This window comes from Piliocolobus tephrosceles, chromosome 20 (assembly GCF_002776525.5).
Source record: "Piliocolobus tephrosceles isolate RC106 chromosome 20, ASM277652v3, whole genome shotgun sequence".
NCBI classification, from domain to species: Eukaryota; Metazoa; Chordata; class Mammalia; order Primates; family Cercopithecidae; genus Piliocolobus; species Piliocolobus tephrosceles.
This window is the reverse complement of record NC_045453.1, coordinates 37,424,984-37,443,606: the sequence shown is the minus strand read 5'-3', so window position 1 is coordinate 37,443,606 and position 18,623 is coordinate 37,424,984. Positions and strand designations below refer to the sequence as shown.

The 18,623-nt window shown below is 48.3% G+C and overlaps 1 protein-coding gene across 3 annotated transcripts in view; it reads right to left on the bottom strand.

Moving 5' to 3' along the window:
* SYNDIG1 (synapse differentiation inducing 1) overlaps positions 1-16,079 on the bottom strand; it is a 195,768-nt gene extending 179,689 nt beyond the window's left edge. Inside the window, exon 1 of one of the 3 annotated variants that reach the window (XR_002726599.1) lies at positions 15,051-15,323. The gene's annotated coding sequence lies outside the window, so the exon portion shown is untranslated. Of the gene's footprint in view, positions 1-15,050; positions 15,324-15,358; positions 15,479-15,530 lie in introns of those variants that run through there. The other 2 variants (XM_023193467.1, XM_023193468.1) reach the window with 2 other exon arrangements.
* Between the last annotated feature and the right edge of the window lie 2,544 nt (positions 16,080-18,623).

Below are 18,623 nucleotides of genomic sequence, written 5' to 3'. Positions count from 1 at the left end.
CAAGAGGTTTATTTAGCTCAGTTCAAGGCCATGGCCCTGGCTTCTGGTAAGGGCTTTTGTGCAGCATCATAACATGGCGGAGATGGTCAAAAGGGAAGTGTAAATGCAGGGAAAGAGACAAAACAGAAGGAGGAACCCTCTTTATAACAACCTGCTCTGGCTGGAGCGCTAACCCAGTCTCAAGGAAGAAAGAACTCACCACTTCAAGAATAGCACCAAGCCATTCATAAGGAATCTGCCCCCATGACCCAAACACCTCCCACTAGGCCCCACCTCCAAACACTGCCACACTGGGATCCAATTTCAGCATGAGTTTTGGTGGGAATAAATAATTCATACCCAAACCATAGCACTCTAGAAAATCCATGTATTAAACAAATAGATCTAGATGAATTTCTAGTAAGAAAAGGCTCTACTTTTCATTATTTTGTGATCTAAAGACCTACTGTGTGTAGAGCAAGTAATTGGAGTATTTTGTTTTTCAGTATCTGCATCAGATCATCTTTTCTAAAGGTGGACACAACACCACTTCCCCTCCCACATCTATTCCTGGATATGGCCCTGATACTCCTTTCAGTGAAACGTGGGGTCTCTGCTCCTTCCCCTTGAACCCAGGTAGATTTGAGACTCACCCTGAATAGAAGGAGTGTGAGCCGGGCATGGTGACATGACCTGACCTCTGAGGCTAGGTCAGAAAAGATCATGCAACCTGTCTTTTACTAGAACACTCAAACCGGAGCCTTGACCTTCCTCTTACGAAGTTTAATACCTCAAGGCTGCCATGCTGTGAGAAAGGCCAATGTCGTTCATGTGGGGAGACCATGTGCAGCACACCAGAGGTTACAGTCACCCGGCTGCCCCCCAGTAGTCCCAGGCCCCTACTCTTCTGGCTCCAGATACACTCTGACAGCACCTGCCTGAGAGAATGGGGCTGGACCGCCCAGCCGACCCCTCCAAAATTCCCAACCCTCAGCAGTTTTCATGCTATACATTCTGGGGCAATCTGGGCAGCAACAGGTAGCCAGGACTGTACTTGAATTTGTCTGATGCCATCTGTTGTTTCTCGTGTAGGCACCTGGATCTCAGCAAACACCACTGGTGCAGACTGAATTCTGAAGCCACACCCAACTTCCACCTTCTAGGTGCACGGACACCTCTGTGACCTCTGCCCTATCTCGCACCCTCTGCCGAGAAGACCCTCTTCTTTCTATTCTTTCAGGCTAGTCACTTTCGCATTCTGAGTCTTGGCTGCATCTTGCCGCAGCATCCCTGCTCCTGCAGTCCCGGTGCCTGCCTGTATCGCCATTTTGCACCGTGTCAAGCAAAGTGAGGCTTTGCACACTAGGCGGGGCCTCTGAACGCCCTTCTTCCATGAGGGACCACAGCCTTTCATCTCTGTCCCTGGGGTCTGCCACAAGGTCAAGCAAATGGCAAGTCCTCAATACATGGTGAATGAACTACTCTTGAAAACGTATCCACTGTCGTAGGGCTTAGAACCAAGACTGCCAGCCACAGGCAGGAGCATGCACACGCATGCTCAGAGGAGAGGGGCCTCCTCAGACTGGGAGTCCTATGGGGGGAATGCAGAGCACGCTCTTTCAAGAGGCAGGGAGGTGCCCAGGGGAAAGCCAGGAAGAGTAAACATTGGCTGAGCACATAATGTGTGCTAGGCTCTGGGCAAAGGACGTGGGAACATAACATATGATTAAGAAACAGATTTTCAGTCAAATGAGAGAGACAACAAAATAATTTCTAAACTTTTGTTTTTTTTCCAAATCAAAACAGCAATCAAGGATCAAGTTGAAAATCAGAAAAGTACGTAACATAGGAAATGAAATCCACATCTAACTCCATGCCTGGAGCTACTCATGGTGGTACTGGCATCTCCTGCAGTCCCTTCCCACACATGCACACCTTTCTCTGCATGCGTGTGAGTGCCCACGGCTTGGATTCCCGCTGCATCACACTGCAACCACAGCATGCACTGCATGCTTGACACAGACACCCTTCACTCAACTTCTAGGAGGCTCCAGGCTTTCCACCTCCCCCAATCAGGTATGAATGTGGACGTGTAGCCAAACCACTACATCCAGACCTCTGATTATCTCCGAAGGATAGATGTGTGTTTAAACAGGTTTTTTTAAATGGCAAACACAACATGTTTATGTTTATGAATTCAAACCATACCAATGCATAGAAAATTAAAACTACGGAAGTTCCTATTTCCATTCTACTCCTCATGACTACATACCATTAACAATGTGGAGAACAGCTTTCAAGAATTATCTGAATAAATATTTAAACTTCACTCCCAGAGAATAACATATTCACACAAATGTTTAACATATTTTCCTCAAGCTTTCCATCCTTAGCAGTTTACCACGGACATTGATCCATGTAAATACATACCTAGCACAGCCCTGGCCAATGGGCCAGGGATTTAAAATAATGGAATCATTATTTTAAGAACATCATGATAGCTGCATCATATTTAACCATCCCCTTTTGACAGACATTTAGTTTTTTTCTGACAGTTCATTACTTGAAGTCAAGATGCACATACTCTGCGTGTATCTTAGAAATGTTTTAGTGGTTCTGTTATGGGGCCACGGATATAAGGGAAGGACCTCAGTGAACCTTTCAGTGAGACTTTCAAGACAAGAGATTCAACCTCCCCAGAGATCCCAAGGGCTGCCTCAGGTGCCTTTACTGAGCAACTGGAATCTCTGAGGCTGGGCAGTCATTCTGGAAGATGTGTCTTCCCTAACTTCAATGTGCATTTTCATCATTACAAGTAAAGATGCACAGCCAGGCATGGTGACTCACGCCTGTAATCCCAGCAGTTTGGGAGGCTGAGGCAGGTGCATCAAAAGGTCAGGCATTTGAGACTAGCCTGGCCAACATGGTGAAACCCCATCTCTGCTGAAAATGAAAAAATTAGCCAGGTGTGGTGGCATGCACCTGTAATCTCAGCTACCCAGGAGGCTGAGGCAGGAGAATCACTTGAACCTGGGAGGCAGAGGTTGCCGTGAGCAGAAATCACGCCACAGCACTCCAGCCTGGTTGACAGACTGAAGCTCCATTTCAGAAAAAACAACAATGACAAAAACCAAAAAACAAGAAAAGATGCACGTATGTTTTACCATGTATTTGTTTCTTAGTTATTTCCACTTCTTCCCACCTTTTTCTCCATTGCAGGAACTCAGTTTTTAATAAGGTTGTTTGTGCTTTCTTCTTTGCTCTGGGAGGATTATTAAGCATTTAATTTGTTGCAAATGTTTGTTTCCAGATTATTATATGCTTTCCAATTTTGTTTACAGTGCCTGTTGTATAGAATGTGTACATATATTTAATCTTTATCAATTATTTTTCTCTTGGGATTACTGGTAAGATGTTCAGGCTGAATTTATTCATGCTTTTAAAATATTTATTTAGCAATGTTTTTAAAATACATTCAGAACTTTTTATGAAATGGGGAGGTATAAATTGACTTTATAGCCCACCTACCTACTTCCAAAGTGCCCCACATTGACTAATTCAGCTCTCCCCGCCGGCTCCCACACATTCAATAGGCTCTTGGGGCTGGCATCCGTGTCAGAGTTCTCTGTCTGACCTACTTGTCTGCATGGCAGATTGAATGTATGGTTCATAAATTCTTTCATACACATCCCTTCAAAAGTGGAGTCTAATTTGCCTCCTTGATTCTGGGCTGGCTTAGAAACTTGCCTGTAATCAACAGAATCCTGTGGCACTGACCCAGAGTGGCTGTGGAGATGGGGCAGTAGAGCGTGCAGCCTTGACTGTGTTCACATTCACTTTTGGAGCAGAAGCCTTGGCATGTGAAGTCTGGCCACCCTGACACCATGCTGGGAGGAAACCCGGGGAGAGGTCATGTGTAGGTGCTCCTGGTCCAGGCTTTGAGTGAGCCCAGCCCGGGCAAGGACTCCAGTCCCAGCCATGTGAGTCTTCTCAGCTGAGGTCATGGGAGCCATGGAGCAGAGATAAGCCGCCCCACTGTGCCCTTTCAAATTCCTGACCCACAGATCCATGAACTCTAAGTTTTGGGGGCAGTCTGTTATGCAACAGTAGAAAATCAGAATAGCCTGTTAACTACATGCCAGTAACTAGAATCTTACATTTCCAATTAATGCAGTTTTTTTTTTTTTTTTTTGTGGCAACACACACACACACACACCCCATAAAATTTACATAATCTTAACCATTTCTTAGTATATAGTTCAGTAGTGCTAAGTATATTCACATTGCTATGCAAGGGTTCTCCAGAACTTTTTCATTTTGCACGTATGCAACTCTATGCCCTTTAAACAATAACTCCCACCTCCCCTTGCCCAGACCCTGACAACCACCATTGTACTTTCTGCCTCTGAGTTTGAGAACTCTCAGTATGTCACATAAGCGAAATCATATCATATGAGCCTTTTTGTCTCTGGTTTATTTCACTAAGCTTAGTGTCCTCAAGGTTCATCATGTTGTAGCCTAAGACAGAATTCCTTTTCTTTTTAAGGCTGAACAATATTTCACTGTATGTGTTTAGCACATTTTGCTTATCTACTCATTTGCTGATAGACACTTGGCTTGCTTCCACATTTGAGCTATGGTGAATAATGTTACTATCAAAACGGGCATGTGCATATCTTTTCAAGACTCTGCTTTCAATTATTTTGGATATATACCCAGAAGTGGGACTGCTGGATCATATGGCAAATCTATGTTTAGTGTTTTTGAGGAACCTCCACACTATTTTCCCTAGCAACTACATCCTCTCACAGTTCCCCAAGTAGTGCACATGGGTTCCAATTTCTAAACATCCTTACCAATCCTTGTTATTTTCTGTGATTTTTTTGACAGTAGCCATACTAATGGATTTGAGGTCAATTAATGTAATTTGAACACTTCGTTTTATTATCTGGTAGGACATTTCTTCACTGAAAAAAATGTAGTACTGTAGCCTGATTATTCTTTCATGAACTTTTGAATAATTCTGTCAAGCTCGAAAGGCAATATAATATTGGCATTCTGATTGAAATAGCATTATATAGGTCTTACACATTTCTTGACAGTTTTTTGTAGATATTTCATCTTTGGTTGTTCTGCTAACACCACACCAGTGTTGGTGTGGGCCCAGGTGCCAAGGACACCTAGAAGCGGGAATGCTGAACTTGGAGGAAGGATGCTGGGAAGAGGTGATGATCAAGCTAAGCCTTTGAACCTCAGAGGAGATTAACAAGAGGCAAGAGGCAGCCAACTGCAGGTGGGGGAGGTGTGGGACTATGTAATGTGTGTGTGTGTGCATGTGCACATGTGGGACCATGGCGTGTGTGTGTGTGTGCACATGTACTTGTGCACGGCAGGGGCACGAGTAACTCGGTGTTCTGGGCACCTAGAGAAATGGGGATAAGGCTGGAGGGTGAACAGGGACTGACAGGACAGCCTTGCCTTGTATCTTTCCCAGGCAGCCTGTTCTGTGCCAGTAGTGGGCTTTGAGAGGAGGGCCCCAGAGGCGGATCTGCACTTGAGACAGCTCACTCTCCTGGCAGTCCTGGAGGCAAGAGGCAGAATGCAGCAGGCAGGGAGAGCTTGCAGGAAGCTACTGAGACGATCCACCAAGAGATGAGTGTGCATACAGGGCCAAGGGTGGAAAAGATGCAAGAGAGAGGCAGGAAATACTTAGATCTAGTGATGAGGAAGAGGAAGGAGCACAGGGGCTGAGGGAGTTTCTGGTGTGGATTCCTGGGTTACTAAGTATCATTATCAGAGGACGGGGCATGGAAAGGGAAGTCCGAGGGGCTGGAGGGAGCAGACAGAGAATGGGTTCACTGCGGCTGCTGCCCCAGAGAACATCCCAGAGATGACGTTGGGTAAGGGGTAGGAACAGGAAAATACACAGGGCAGCCAGTTGTGAACATAGGAAAGCTCAGTTGGTAGCGGTGAGTCCTGCCCCTGGGGCCACTCCATTCTGACAGAGAAGGTCTGGTGGGGGGAATCCAAGGAGGCTGAGGGCTTGGGTAGAAGGTCTCAGAAGAGAGGGAAGAACCTGTCAAGATGGGGCTCCCAAGTCACTCTCCAGGGCTGGGCCAGGCTCTGGTGGAGACAGAGACCCTCTGATTTGGGTCCCCAAGAAACAATTTGCATCCTTGTTTTTACTCTAATTAGGCACCAACTTAGCCTTAAGGAGCGACTGAAACAGTTGGCAGAGCCCAACTCACCAAATATACATTTCTGTAATATTTCAAGCTCTGAATAGAAATTCCAGGAAGATCAGCATTTCTGGGCAGTGTCTAAGGAGAAAGAACATTTCCATCTTCCGGGAAAAGCTTTATGCTGAGAGCAAGACAAGAACACAGTGCCCACGAGGTCTAAAAGTTGACCTGCTGTCCTGCGGAGTTCAATATGACGTTCTCTCTAAATGTCTGGGCCTCTGGCATTACAGGAATGCGGCTTCCCCTCTGCCTGCCTGGGAGTTCTGTGGGAGGCTTCTGTTCTCCTGGACTTTTCTAGGTGCATGACTCCTGGCCTGGCCTAGGACCTGGGCCTCCCCTCACCCATGGTGCCCCTGAATGGCTGTGGTGCTCTCCTCCCAGGAAACCACCGAAAAGCACAGATGGAGAGATGTCCTCATCATGTTGTGTCCTACTTGGGGCTTGCTGGAAGCCAGAGCTATCTGCATCTATTTGTCTACAGTGCACGGGGTGTGTCATTGTCCCAAACAGTATTCTGGGTTCCAGCAATGCCAAGAAAACTGAGCACGGTGGGTGAGAAAAAAAGTGCACTTTAGAGATAAATACAAAAGCAAACAAGCCCTAAAAACTTGCGTCCCTATGCCCTGGCTCTGCATCTGGGAGATGCAGAGGCTGGATGGCATGTTGGGGAAGCCCCCTGGGTCCCTTCTTTCCACCAAGTATCAAACAGGCATCTGGGGAGCTTGCCGAGGGAGTCACACGGAATAGCAGACAAAGCTCAGTCTCGACCCTTCCCTCCTTGGGTTCCTCCCTGCCCTGCCTGGCGCTGCCACTCTGGTCCTTGAGAGAGACACTGAAGCAACAAGGCACCAATAGTTAAAGCTGGTGGTCTTCCTGAATCACCTTCATTTCAACATCCAAACAGGCCCTGCCAGCTTTAATCTGACCCTTTGGGTTTGAGCTCCCTTTATTTCCCCACAATTGTTTAGCTCACCTCTATTTCATCCAGATCTGAAGAGCAGGGCCACCCTTTTAGAGCATGGTGAGGCATAGGGCTTACCTGGTTCTACCAAGAAAGGATGCTTGGCCACTGGCAGGGTGGAGTTCTTGTCCAGCCCAGAGCCAAATCCTGAGGTCAGTAATGCTGGAAGCCCACGTCTGTGTCTTAGATCGAGACAGGTCAGAAACGCCTGGAGTTTGGAATATCTATAACTGTGTAGAAGACCTAGTGACTGAGGTCCATCCTTTGACCAATGCTGGGCTCTCCATCAGCCCCTCCATCACACTCCATCACACCCCAGCCTCAGTCTCCCCCAAAGGGCAAATATCTCCCAGAGCCACGGCTCTCCCTACCCCACTTCCTTGCACTGACCTGGCCCTCTGCATAATGTCCAGGACACACTGGAGCCAGGGGCAGTGGGGTGCAGTGTACCCCACCCCCTCAGTAACCTCTGCAGGTATCCAGGGCATTGCAATCGCTGGAGGACAAGATGATGGGGAGGCAGGGCAGTCACAGATAGTTTACAGCTTGGCTCTCTGATCCAGAGACTGTCTATGAGTCTGGGTGCTACAGTCCCAGGTGCACCTGGAGCAAGGCTGAAGTAGTAGAACAGACTAGCTGGTGACTGCAGTGCCAGACTCTGGGTGGGACAGATGGGTGACTGCAGGACTGCAGGGGATGCAGGAGAGCTTAGGGAGGAGGGAGGTGCCCATGTGGCCCTGCTCTGGTTAAAAAAAAAAAAAAAAAAAGTGTTTGAGGATGGGCTATGGCCCAACACCAGTGGTGAGACGGTAGGGCCACCTGGTCACCCCAGCACTCACTGAGCAGCCCTGTACCACTTTGCCCTGTAGGCATGTGAAGAGCAACAGATAGAACCGTTGCTGGGATTACGGATGCAAACTCATTTTTGTGTCCCAAGAGTGTGACGCATGTTTTTCCTGGAAAGGTATGTGGCAAATCAGAAATTCGAGGCCTAGCAATAGGCAAGGAAGGAAGCTACAGAATTCTGCACATATTGAGTCAACAGATACATTTCATCTCTATGGTTCTAAAATAGACTGTGATGTCCTCAAATACATCCAGGGCTCCGATTCACAGCTAATACAGCTACACCTAGAACATTCAGATTAGCAAGTGTACCAATGAATGTTACACAAGAGGACCCACACAAGCAGGGCCACAGCGGATGAGTGGATGGCAGAAGGACAGAAATGCAGCTGGACAAATGACCCTCCTTGCTCCAGGCCACTTGAGTGGGACAGACAGCTATGCTGCAGGCTGTAGGGTCCTTACCAAATCCAGAGCAGTTAGGAGAGGCTTCCAGTTAGTGATCCCATTGTGAACAAAGTGAAAACAATGGACTGTGTGAAGGTGTGATACTTAATATAATATCCACAGCATTTTTTTTTTTTTTTTTTTTTTTGAGATGGAGTCTCGCTCTGTTTCCCAGGCTGGAGTGTAGTGGCACGATCTCGGCTCACCGCAAACTCCGCTTCCCGGGTTCATGCCATTCTCCTGCCTCAGCCTCCTGAGTAGCTGGGACTAGGGGTGCCCCACCACGCCCAGCTGATTTTTTGTTATTTTTAGTAGAGACGGGGTTTCACCGTGTTAGTCAGATTGGTCTTGAACTCCTGACCTCAAGTGATCTGCCCGTCTTAGCCTCCCAAAGTGCTGGGATTACAGGCGTGAGACACCGCACCTGGCCAATGTCCACAGCTTTTAAAGGTCAGGATAAGAATGAAGGGCAGAGAATAAACTTAGAAATAACAAAGAAGATTATTTCCCTTGACTCAAAGTTAGCTTTCAACAAAAACCTGTTTTTGTGAGGGAATTTAGAGCACTAAACTATTATTAGAGTATTGAAATGAATGAGCTATATCTCTGGGTTTAGTATATAAGAAAAAAACTGTTAAGATACTATGCACATTAAGCTGGGCACAGTGGTTCATGCCTGGAATTCCAGCTCTTTGGGAGGCTAAGAGGGCAGATCACTTAAGGTCAGTAGTTTGAGACCAGCCTGGCCAACATTGTGAAACCCTGTCTCTCCTAAAAATAGAAAAACTAGCCAGGTATGGTGGAGTGCACCTGTAGTCCCAGATACTTGGGAGGTTGAGGCAGAAGAATCGCTTGAACCTGGGAGGCAGAGGTTGCAGTAAGCTGAGATCGTGCCACTGCACTGCAGCCTGGGTGACAGAGTGAGATGCCATTTCAAAAAAAAAAAAAAAAAAAAAAAAAAAAAGACACTATGCACATTAATCAGCTCACAGTTCTTTGTTGTGGAGCCACTTGTCACAAAGGCACTATGGAAACGGTGAGGAATTGGGAGAGAAAAGTAAAGCCAAAAGAGGCAAGAGATATCTGAAAGCATTCCAAGACTGGGTTAGGATTGGTGGGACTGCCCGGTGCAGGGTCCTCTCCAAGGTCCTCATAAATACAGGGTTTCCACAGGAGATCTGCAGCAGATGAGTGCCTCTTACAGTCAATCTGTGACGGTCAATCATCTATGCCTACCAGCCCAGGCCAGTCCCTGTGCTTAGACAGCATCTCAGAAACCACGCACACCACCTATCACATCTCGACTCTTTCGACTGCCCTACTCATGCTGTGCCATCATCCCATGGGGCACTCAACGGAATGACAAAGTTTCTTATAAAGGAGACACATGGGTGATGGGCTGAGGCTGAGATGTCAGACATGAAGGTTGGCTACAGAAACACATAGGCTTTATTAAATGCACTTTTAGAAACCGCAAATAATTAACAGTGGAATTGGTACCAATCTTTTGTAGGATGAATTGGGCTTCCCCAGGGTCTACCCTAAAGCTAATGCCTCAGGCCACCCCCTAGCATGGCTACTGGGTTTCCACTGGGAAACTGTCCTAGGACTTAATCCCATTAGGATCTTCAGGAATAAACTCCTGTGTCTCAGACCCATGCCAGCTGACCACCAACATGTGAGAACCAAGATTATAGGAGGAAGTTAAAAACTGACTATTGTACGCATGACAGAAGAGTGAGTTTCTGCAACACTTCATTTATTTGCTTTTCTAAGCAGGGGTGTGGGGGTTGGTTCCAAATGTATTTGAGGTAAGATTACTGTATCTCCCTTTCAGAAAGATCTGTAGTTTAAAGTTGAGGCAATGGAATAAAACTTTTGTGGTTCGATTTATCTGAAATGTGTTTGCTTTTTGGTTTTGTTTTGGGCACTGATGTGTTCTGAAAGAGAGGAAACCTAAGGAAGTAACAGATGGAGGTAACATCTGAAAGTGCCTGCCCAGTGAAGTCAAGTGATAGATAACAACTGAACTTGTTGGAGACCTAAGAATTGTTCAAAATAGAAATTTACCCTAAGTGAGCCCTTTTTGAAACACCCAGTTTAAAATCCACACAAGTACTCTCTCCTTCAGGGTCATTCTCTAAATGCCACCCCAGTATTTAAAAATGAATTTTATTAACACAAAATTCAGTTAAGAACTAAAAACCAAGCAAAAAGTGTTTTCACACTGAACACTGATTGCAATTCTGGAGCAAAAGGCCCATGCCTCTGAAAGAATGCTAACTGAACTCTTAAATTATTTTTACGTAACTAAACAGGCAAAGTTATCCCCTGGGTTGTGCCTTTGGAAGCAGCTTTTATTTTTATTATTTTCTACCTGTGTATAATGTTTCCTGGTTCTGTTATTTTTGGTTCTAACAGTTATTTTTGATCCCGAAGCTTATCTGTTGTTGTTCTTTAGAATTTCTATTTTTCTTTGTTTTTGGTAATTTAACAGGTCATTTATCCTACAATAGTTTAAGAAGATTTACATTTTGGTTATCTGAACCATGCTTCCATCTTGAATCATCACATATTATAAATGGAGGGTGGTGGTTTGTTGGTAATCTGTTTTAAAAATGTTTCCATCTTAGAGAATGCATCATGTAAGTTTATAAGGTAATATGAATCTAAATTTAGTTATGTTAAGGATAAATTTCATAAGCTATTGCTCACATGCCTTTCCTATATATTCTCATAAATCTTTAGCCCACATGGCTATGTATGCACCCTGGGCACATTCCTGTGCATGTGTCCGTCCACCCCAAGTGAGTGCAAACGTATGCCCCAATCCTCACTCTTGCCAAAGACAGGTTGTAGGCTCCAGACTCTGGGCTCTGCTGCTTGCTATCTGAATGATCTTAGACAAACCACGTCACTTTTCTGAGATCGTTTCTTTTCAACCATATTCTTTACAGGATTTTGAAAACCAAGAGTTAATGTTGTCACAGTTTGTTAAATGAAAAAGACACTGGATTGAGGACATTTCATTGTCTCAAAGTTTCTCTGGGTAAAGTTTGTATTCACATGGCATTCTGAGAAAACAAATGGGACCTTCCAGATTCTGGAGCCTATGTCTGCTCATGGCACTCGGGGAAGGCCCAAGGGGAAAGAGGGAGCAGCCTGGGGACAGGAGACACTCTGCACACCTGTGTCCCCAGCGCATCCCTCCTCCACTCTCTGCACAATCCAATATGCTGCCTGGATGTAAGCAACACAGTCACAAGGGCACTGAATCATAGCTGGGGCCCGGGTTACTTCAGCTGCTCTCTGAACACAAGTTTAGGATCTCTTAGGAATCATTCAAAATGGGCATCTTGCATAGAGAATGCTGAGAAACCACATTTTTCAAACCTCCCACTGCCAACTTCATTATTCTAATTCTGATGACGTGGTTAGAGACCTGGTCAGCCTATCTCTAATGTTTTCAGTACTGCTTCGTAGAGATTTTGACACCATGCCTCTACTGTAGTGATGCTGCGTCAAGAGCTATGGCTCCAAAAACTTTTATCAATGCACTGCCCCAAAATGACCTTATGCAACTTTCCACTGATACAACAGGCTGTTCTGCTAGTCGCTTACCTCCCGTGTTTTGCTGGTGTTGTCAAATTAACACCCCATACTTCAGTCCTTGCCACTTTACCCACTCATTCAAAGAATTTTGCTGATCATGTGACATCTGTTCAAACTACAGGCCACAGCAGTGCATTCACTCTGAGATGCAACCTGCATTTTCCAATGTGCATGAGGATCTGAAAGGCCAATGTGAGGGGCACAGGCCAAGCTGGAGTTATGAAAAGACAAGGTTTTATTTGCGGATGGGGTGACGGGACATAAAACTGCTCACCTACAAGATGGTTATTCATCTTACAAAAGGTTAACTAAGGACGTCTTTAAATAGTGCACTTTATAAAGGTACTCAAAAGTCTGACTGACTCCTCTAAGAACGTCATTGACAATTTTTAGGATCTGCTTTTATATAAAGGAAAGCACAGAGGTGTGCAGGATGGGAGGGGGCTGGTGGAGGGAGGGCATCCCCTCCCACTGCCTCCAGTGCCTCCCTGTATGCCACACCTCTCCAGCCAGTAAAATTCACACTGGACATCACATCTCAGCAAGCCCAGAGCCTCTTCAGAGGGCAGAGCAGGTGTGACCTGGAGGACGACCAAACATTTTCTAATTAAACAATGAAAAGTTCAGTACACTCCATGAACCTCAGAATAGCACCGACTAGTGCCTCAGATAGAAATCTTACATAGGAAAATAACTTTCTATTCTCTGATACTAGTAATAACTCCCTAGAAAATATGATTTAAAATTAATGAGAAAAATAAGTCTGGTAGAGCACCTTTATCTCAATGTCAAATGTGGAAGAAATTAATTGCTTATAATTTTTGAACTGAGTTTTAAAGTTTTTATCAAAAAAATTATCTCGCCTATCATGGCTCAACCAGAATCATGTTTACACCCTGCATGAATTAGGATAAGTCTGGTCCTACTGCTAACACGTCTCTCTTCCAGAGATCTGGACTTGCCTTTCCTTCAGTATCTCGCCCCTGTACGCCTTAAGGAGAGTTAGCAGGTTTTCCTTTTCTACCCTAAAATGGGAATGGAGGGGGCCTTCATTTTTATTTTAGTATCACCTATACTCTAATGGGGTTATTAAAAACTGACATTTCTGATAGTTAGGTAACATAACATGAAATATCATCAGCTGCAGATACAGAGGGATGTGTTTAGAGGTGAGGTGAGTTTGGAATGTTTTTTTTTTGAAGTTTATATCAAAGTAATTTTGTATTTTTAATGAATTAGTTTCTTTTATCAGACATTAACAAATTATAATTGTATATGTTTATGGGGTACAAAGTGATGCTGTGATATGCGTATACAATGTGTCACGGCTGAATGGAACTAATTAACATACTATCCAATACTTAGCATTGTGGAATGAGTTTTGAAATACTTCATCAAATAAGGCCTCCAAAACGCCACAAAAGGTAACTGCAGGTGGTGACTGGGTGGGGGGTACACAAAGCTTCAGTGCACTATTCTCTGTCTGCCACTGTGTACCACTGAAATTTTCCATAATAAAAAAGTTTAAAAACAGGTTTCTCCATCTTTTCTTTGCTTTTTTTTTTTTTTTTTTTTTTTTAACAAGGCCTTCCTGATTATGAGGATTGCGTTTTCATGCAGGATACGGGGGCAGGGTGAGAGAGGGCGCCGATCAGCTACTAAGTCAGGCTTGCTCCTCGCAAAGAAAGGGGCGGGCGGTGGAGAGATGGAGAGAGAGGGGAGGGAGGAAACACGGGGAGGGCGCTTCCTCAGGGCCCACAGGCCTCACACCTGTGGTGTGGACCTCCAAAAGAACGGGCCACACCACCGCCAAACACAGCACGCAATTCATCTAAAAATTCGACTTCAGTTCCTTCCTGTCCGCGCCAGAACGGACATCAGACTGCCCACCGCCCGCCTCCTGGCAGCTCTTTTCATTTTGGCTGCTGCCAGGACTTCCAGACCCAGACCCCTCTTTGAAGACCACTTCCGATCCCCGACGCGGGGGCCCCTGAGGTCGCAGCCTAGCACAGAGAAGTTGGCCGGCTCTGGGGGCTGTTATGAGGCTGCTCACCCCACAGGCGCAGGTCTACGCAGCACACACACCACCTCCTTCTTTGGACTCAGACCAACCACGCTGGGCTGTAGGAGGGGAACGGACAGATACACAGACGCGCGCAAGCACGCCCCACCAACTGATTCCAACCAGAAAACGGAGCCACTGTGTAATGCCCAGACCTCCCCGCCACGACACCCCCAATCAGCCAAGCCTTCGGCCGGTGTCTGCTGCACTAAACACCAGGACATGGCCAGGGACGTCGCAGGCATAGGTCCGAGCCAGGAGCGCCGCGGCGCCAGCGCATCTGATGTCGCAGGAGGACTGTGCGCACCTGAAGTCGGGGTGCCAAGCGCCCAAACCTCTGCGTGCAAGGAAACCCCCAAAGAAAAACAGGACTACCAGAAGACTCCTTCCTCTCGTCTTTCAGAGATGCCAAACGGCCCCTCTGGCCGCCTCCTCAAAGCTCGGCTGCCAGGGCCACTCTACTAGGGTCTTGCAAAAAGCGCAAAGGGACCAAAGCCCCTTCCCTAAGAAAAGTGCCCAACTCATCCAGTGAGCCATTCCTTCCTCCCCACTGCCCAGAGAGCGCACACGAAGAGGCAGAAATCACGACTAGGAAAAAGAGAGATTCAAACTGGAACCAAAAGAGCGTATGTGCTCGCTCCCATCTCGGCGCCTGGGCTGTGGCTCCCAGGGCTGCAGGCTGTCGCGGCTGCCAGGGGCCAGAGAGCTTTCGAAGGCAGGTCTTGTGCTGGCTAGAGGAAGGAGGCTCCCGGAGTCCCTGCTTCCGCCCTGGTCGCCCGTCGGGATTCCCCATCCCAAGCGCGCTTGCACCTTGCCTGCCGCTCCGCTCGGAGGATTAGTCTGTTTCCCTTCCTACTCCCAAACAGACCTAGGTCCCCAGCTCCGCGGCCGCCCGGCTCACCAGCCCCGGCTGGTCTCCTTCGGGTCACTCCGAGGGGTAGCGTGGACCCGCAGAGCCTTGGCCCGCCGCGCGCCCCCATGGCCCTGCTGGGCACCCTGGCTCCACTACGCTCCCAGTTCTCGGTCTCAGCAGCTCCCATCGACTTCGCACAGCAGCCCCTTCGCGTCTCCCGAGGTAGCAAGGCACCAAGGTGCAGCCCGGGCCAGCACCGACCCTTTCCTCAGCATCTTCTCCGCCGGCTCAGCTCTCCCTCCCGCCCGCCGACCCCATGTCTCCCAGGTCTAGTCCCGGCGACCACCCGGACTTACCGCGGGCGCCACGCCGCCGCCGGGTCTGCGCGCTCCGAGGCGGAGCCAGGACTAGGACACCCGCCAGTGCCTGGCAGCCTCCCGCCCCGGCCGCCAGCTCGCTGCCCCCGCCGCGACCCCGCCCACTGCGGGCCCCTCCGCCCGCCCCCGCGGCCGAGAGGTCCGGACTTACCTCCGGGACAAGGTGACCCGGCAAGTGCGCCCAAGCGGCCGCCCGCGAGTCTACCCAGCGAGCGAGCATGCGGGGCGGTGCGGCGCCCGCCTCTGCTCCTCCGCTCCCAGGCTCTCTCCTCCTCTGCCCTCCCTTCCGCGCCGCTCCGCTCCCCCCGCTGCTCCCCGCCCTGCGCTAGCCGCCAGCGCCCCCGGCTGCCCCGAGCGCCGGGCGCGGGGCAGCGGCTGCAGCCCGAGCGGCAGGGAGTCTGGAGCTGCGGCGCCGGGGCGGAGCCCAGTCCTCTCGGGAGAGGAAGGGGTGCTGGGAGACTATCGTCGCACGCGCCTGGCCGGCAGGCTGGGCTAGGGGCGCCTTGGGGCTAACCGCTCAGCTTAGCTTGCGGAGCCTGGCAACGCGCGTGCTGGAGGCGGCGGGCGCGGGCTCCGGGGGAGGAGAGCAGCGAAGAGGAGGAAGGCGCAGCCCGCGCGAAGGTGGCCACCAACTTTGCCCCAGACCAGGGAAGGCCCTAGCGGGGGATCCCGTCCAGAGGGTGGCCAGGGGCTGGTGTCTGACAATGTGAGGGCCACAAAGGCTGGGGGCGGGGGGGTAACTGCGGGGGACTAGGAGGACAGGAATTTGCTGCCCGACTAGAGGAAGGGATGGCTCCCCTCGGTCCTAAAGGCCTCCCCAGGCTCCGGTTCGGTTTTGAGGTTCAAAATGACCCAATTTATGGGTCCGGCAAATGTTCAAGTCCGGACCAGCTAAACCATGGAGGAGCAAGCGGGCGCGGAGTTGAGACTCCAGAGACCCCCTCAGCCCTGAGCTAGCCTGCTGTTGGCCTATGGCGGGCCAGCCCCAGTTGGAATTGGAAGGAAACTAGGGCCGTGGTAAGCTAGTCTGCGTTCTAGGAGGGGAGGAAGTGTTTGCAGTCTAGATTTCATAGAGAATCAACAATGAAAAAAAGATTTACCAGAAAGGGGGTCAAAAGTTATTTAGAAGAGCATCTGTGCGCTCCCGTTTCAACACTAGGCAGAGGCCCCAGTCCTGCCACCGCAGTCTCCTTCTCTGGTGGTCAGAAAAGGTTAGGCTCCAGGGTTCAGTGGCTCGCCACCCTCCTAGAGCCCTCCCTCCTGCCTGGTAACCCACCATTGCGATGCGTCTTGCCCAGGTGTCCTGGTGGGCAGGGGCAGGAGTTAAAGGTGGTGCCGGGAACAAGAGGTCCTTCCTATGTTCCTTTCAGGGGACGTGGCTTTTGGGGAGCCTCCACAGCCCAAAGAGAATGCTGAAATGCAGAGTACCAGAAGGAGGCATTTGAAGGAGGAGCAGGTGAGTGCAACCAGTACCATCACCTGAATTCCATCCCCATCTTCATGTCTGCAGCCCCGCTAGACATGCCTGATGTTTCTTCCTTTAGGTCCCCAGAGCTGCAAGGCTGTAGTCTGGAGCACTCAGAAACGGGTACTGTTCATTTCTCCCATCTAGCGGAACTTCTCAACTTGGAAGAACATGCCACCACACCTTAGGAAAGCAGTTTACTGTTCCGGAGCCCTTTCCTGAATAAAGCACTTTCCCATCTAAGCCATTAGATTGAGCAGATACTGTTAGACCCATTTGAGGTGGAGCGTCATTGATCCCATTTATCAGATGAAGAAATTCAAGTTTAAAAAGGGTAATTACGATTCCGTAGTGACCCAATGTGCAGGAGTAGCCTCAAGCTCGGTTCCCTGCCTCTAAGTCACTGCTCTTTCACTTGCCCAGTCTCTGAATTGACTTTTGAGGCAGGTTTTGTTTTGACAAGAGAACACCTGACTGGGCTGCAGCCAGGACTCGCCTTTGTCTCCTGGGTGCAGTTTGAATTTGAAAGTGGACTCTTCCTAATATAGGAAGCAGGCACCTTGTTGAGTGCAGCCTAACCCGTGGGGCCCCAGGTCACCGCTGGCTGTGTTCCCTCCAAAAGTGAGGGTTGCAGAAATTAAAGGAAGAAAATACTTTTGCAGTTGTGTCCTGTATTGAGTTCTTCTGGACTCTTTAAACCCTCGATTCTTTGAAAGTTTCCAGGCTTCAGAACTTTACACACAGGCTTTCCCAGCTGATGTGTGGAGCATGGATACTTTTTTTTTTTTTTTCCTGTTTTTACATTGTTTCTCTGTTTTGGAATGAACATGTAACTCCTCTTTCCCAGTTGCAGGGTGGGCTCCCTTGTTTTATACTTGCACATCTCTTTGCCTGGGTACATCCCAAGTGCTGAACAAATACCTAGCAGCTGATAGTTACTGAAAACAAACCACATCGGATTGTGGTGTCAAGAAATTGATGTCTATTGAAGAAAGACAGTAGTTTGAGAGAAAAAGGAAGAAAATTCATGAAATCAATGTAGTGGATTTTAAAATATACTATTGTTTTTATTTGTCCCATGCTGCTCACTTAGCTGCAATATCCCCAGGTGTCTAGTCTGTTGTCTTTTCTTGACACCCCCCCCAACACACACACACACACACACACACACACACACACACACACACCCCTTAGTGTTTCTGCAATTCAAATGGGCCTTACACTTCATTGCAAAAGAAACTCACAGGGCCGGGACGTGTATGTAAAGAGACGGATGTCACCCGCTCCTGGCAGATGCAGCAGCTCAAAAGGGCTCCTGGTGGGAACCTCAGTGGCCCAGCACACGATGGGCAGTTTCTCTTACCTGTGATTCCCTTATTGTGGCTTGAAATATTATCTAGTATGCTGTGATATAGCATTGAAATAGAGACTTTCAAGAAAGTCAGTGAGGAGCTGTCACATATTAGGCAATGGGACACAGTAGAAATTGCCAAGTCTCTTGGAAATTGGGGTAACCTCAACAATGCTTATCTCAGAGGAGGTTACAGAACTTTCAGAGTTAAGAGAGGTCTGTGGACCTCCTCCTGTCCTGGTAAGAACTGTCACTCAGGCACCGAGCAAACTGCCACACCTTCCAGCCAACATTTTTTTTTTTAACTCTCAACTTTTAAGTTCAGGGGTACATGTGCAGGATGTGCAGTTTTGTTACGTAGGTAAATGTGTTTTTTGAGACAGCGTGTTGTGCTGTGGCCCAGGCTGCAGTGCACTGGCACAGTTGTG